The sequence below is a fragment of the Rhinopithecus bieti genome, unplaced genomic scaffold (genome assembly GCF_001698545.2).
Source record: "Rhinopithecus bieti isolate Rb0 unplaced genomic scaffold, ASM169854v2 scaffold_1017, whole genome shotgun sequence".
In the NCBI taxonomy this organism is placed as follows: Eukaryota; Metazoa; Chordata; class Mammalia; order Primates; family Cercopithecidae; genus Rhinopithecus; species Rhinopithecus bieti.
The window spans coordinates 2,448,398-2,452,445 of NW_016803657.1; positions in this window are offsets into that span (position 1 = coordinate 2,448,398).

Consider the following 4,048-nt stretch of genomic DNA (forward strand, 5'->3'; position numbering starts at 1 on the left):
CAGGCACAGTGGCTCACTCCTATAATCCCAGCACTTCAGGAGGCCTTGAAGGGTGGATCACCTGAGGTCAGGAGTTCGAGACCAGCCTGGCCAACATAGTGAAACCCAGTCTCTACTACAAATACAAAAATTAGCCGGGCGTGGTGGTCCACACCTGTAGTCCCAGCCACTTGGGAGGCTGAGGCAAGAGGATCGCTTGAACCCAAGAGGGGCAAAGTGGGCAAAGGATATGAAAAGACATTTTTCAAAAGAAGGCATGCAGGCCAGGCGCAATGGCTCACGCCTGTAATCCCAGCACTTTGGGAGGCCAAGGCGGGCGGACCACAAGGTCAGGAGACCAAGACCATCCAGGCTAACACGGTGAAACCCCTGTCTCTACTAAAAAATACAAAAGTTAGCCGGGCGTGGTGGCGGGTGCCTGTAGTCCCAGCTACTTGGGAGGCTGAGGCAGGTGAATGATGTGAACCCAGGAGGCGGAGGTTGCAGTGAGCCAAGATCGCACCACTGCACTCCAGCCTGGGGAAGAGAGCGAGACTCCGTCTCAAAAAAAAAAAAAAAAAATGATAATAATAATAATAATAAAAGGAAGGCATACAAATGGCCAAAAGGTATATAAATAATGCTCAACATCACTAATCACCAGAGAAACTCAAATTAAAACCACGAGATACTATCTTACCCCAGTCAGAATGGCTATATTTGAAAGACAAAAAATAACACATTGGCAAGGATGCGGAGGGAAGGGAACTCTGTTAGTGGGAACGTAAATTAGCACAACCACCACGGAACACAGTATGGCGATGTCTCAAATAACTGTAAATAGAACTGCCGTTCAATCCCGCAGTCTCCCCACTGGGCACCTACCCACAGGAAAATAAGTCACCATATGAAGACGACACCCACACTCGTATGTTTATCATCATCACACTATTCACAAAAATAAAAATCTGGAATCAACCTAAGTGTCCATCAACGGATGGATAGAGAAAATGTGGTGTGTCTGCACAATAGAGTACTGTTCAGCCATAAAAATGAACGAGATCGGGCCGGGCGCGGTGGCTCACGCCTGTAATCCCAGCACTTTGAAAGGCCAAGGCTGGCGGATCACAAGGTCAGGAGATTGAGACCATCCTGGCTAACACAGTGAAACCCCATCTCTACTAAAAAAATAAAAATAAAATTAGCTGAGCGTGGTGGCGGGCACCTTGTAGTCCCAGCCACTCGGGAGGCTGAGGCAGGAGGATGGCGTGAACCCAGGAGGCAGAGCTTGCAGTGAGCTGAGATCGTGCCACTGCACTCCAGCCTGGGCGATGGATAGAGACTCCGTCTCAAAAAAAAGAAAAAAAGAATGAGATCCTGACTTCTACAGCAACGTGGATGGAACTGGAGGCCACAATCTTAAGTGAAACAAGCCGGGTGTGGAAAGTCAAATACCACATATTTTGACTCATGAGTGGGTGCTAGAAAATGTGAACACATGGACATAGAGAATGATAGACAGTGGAGACTCGGGAGGGTGAAGGGAGAAGAGGGAGTGGATAATGGAAAACGATTTAGTGGGTATAACATATGATATTCGGGTGATGGATCCCCTGACAGCCCTGACTTGACCAGTATCCAGAATGCAGTCTATGCATGTAACAAAACTACACTGTATCCCATAAGTTTTTACAAATAGAGAATATTTCTCCCAACTTCTCCCCATTTTCCAGAATTCTTTTTTTTTTTTTTTTTTTTTTTTTTTGAGACAGAGTCTCGCTCTGTCGCCCGGGCTGGAGTGCAGTGGCGCAATCTCAGCTCACCGCTACCTCTGCCTCCTGGGTTTCAGCGATTCTCCTGCCTCAGCCTCCCGAGTAGCTGGGGCTACAGGCACCTGCCACCTCGCCCAACTGATTTTTGTATTTTTAGTAGAGACAGGGTTTCACCACATTGGCCAGGCTGGCCTCAAACTCCTGACCTCAAATGATTCACCCACCTGGGCCTCCCCAAAGTGCTGGGATTACGGCATGAGCCACCACGCCCCGCCGATTACCTTACCTTTTCCTTTTCCAGACTTTGAGTCGTTTCTCATTTTAAAAACATTTTAACAGGTCTCAGGCAGTGCCTTTCACAGAGAGGAGGCTGCAGCCTCCATGCAGGCCTCACCCTCTCCGCCTTCTTCCTCTGACCTAGGCATGTCCTTGGCGTTGTACCCCAAGGGTCTGTGCCCCTTTCCTGTGAGCAAACGATGGCTCCAGGAGCTGGCCTGGACCCTGAGGCCTAGAACCTGCCCCAAGGGAAAAGCACCTGCTCATTTGTGTTTAGACATTTACTCAATGCTTTTCTTAATGTCTTGGAAAGTGTCATTTAGGAGACAAGGCAGTGTTCACTCTTGGCTGACAACAAGGTAACTGTAGACAGAAGAATCTATTATTAGGCGTCTGCATGTTCTCTTCCTACTCTTCCTAGCCTCTTTGCTGGCACCGTCATCCCTACGTTAGTTTCCTTATAGTTTGTTTTCTTTTTTTCTTTTTTTTTTGAGACAAGAGTCTCACTCTGCCACCCAGGCTGGAGTGCAGGGATCCAGGTCCAGGGGGCTTCTCTGAGCCCCCAATCCTTTATGGGGCCTTTTCCTGGGGCCCTGTGGGCTGCATTCCGGGATGCAGGACAGAGATGCAGGATGCGGAAGGGTTCCTAGCAGGGATCTGGGTCCAGGGGGCGGGAGGAGCCCAGAGGGTGGCACCGTCACCCAAAGGCTTCCAGAGGCGTGGCTCGGAACAACCACCACGCCAGGCGCCTGCGCTACCAGGGCGGGGTCCACACCCGCAGACTCTAACCTGGACCTGGGCAGGGCGGGGTCCACACCTGCGGACTCTAACCTGGACCCGGGCAGGGCGGGGTCCACACCGCAGAGTCTGTCTAATCTGCAGGGGACAAGGGTAGGGTCTCCCACAGAGCCAGCCTGAGGGGTGGGCGCAGCGTTCTGACCACAGGGCAGGCTGGGCTCAGTTCCCAGACCTGGTTTCTGTTGCTCACAGTCAAACACTGGGTTCCGGGGCTTGTCACCCTCTGCCTCGTGCTAGCAGGACCCGAGAGGCCTGGGAGTGCTGAGAACTGAGACACGTGATCACCAGTTAAAAGTCGTGCTGCCTTTTATTTTTTATTTTTTATTTTTATTTTTTGTATTTTTTAGTAGAGACAGGGTTTCACCGTGTTACCAGGATGGTCTCGATCTCCTGACCTCGTGATCCGCCCGTCTCAGCCTCCCAAAGTGCTGGGATTACAGGCTTGAGTCACCACGCCTGGCCCGTGCTGCTGCCTTTTATTAACACCATGCGTCACCCTTCTATACAATATCAGTAAGAAAACACTCCCCTAAAAAAACCTTTTGTTGCTCTAAATTCTTAGCTGAACAGTTGCTGCAATTGCTGGTGAGTTTTAATACAGCTTCCGATGAGCACATTTAATTATCCTTTACAAACGTGCTCTAAGTGAAAGTAAATTCAGACAATGTCCAGTGAGGCAGTGGGATCCCATCACACACGGACTCAGCAGCACGCACTGCTTCAATATTTAGGAATCGTTGGTGCTTGCGTTGGTACAATCCGTGTCTCCAGCCCCTATGGCACTTCAGATTTCTGTGTTTGAGCATTAAATTCAAAATAAACTTCACCAGGCGCAGTGGCTCAAGCCTGTAATCCCAGCACTTTGGGAGGCCGAGATGGGCGGATCACGAGGTCAGGAGATAGAGACCATCCTGGCTAACATGGTGAAACCTCGTCTCTACTAAAAAATACAAAAAACTAGCCGGGTGAGGTGGCGGGCACCTGTAGTCCCAGCTACTCGGGAGGCTGAGGCAGGAGAATGGCGTAAACCTGGGAGGTGGAGTTTGCAGTGAGCTGAGATCTGGCCACTGCACTTCAGCCTGGGTGACAGAGCGAGACTCCGCCTCCAAAAAAAAAAAAAAAAAAAAAAAAAAAAAAAATCTTATTAACATGAAGTGATTGCAAATACAAAGAAACAGAACTCGAGGTGCTTCAATTATGTTTTTTTTTTTTTTTTTTTTTTT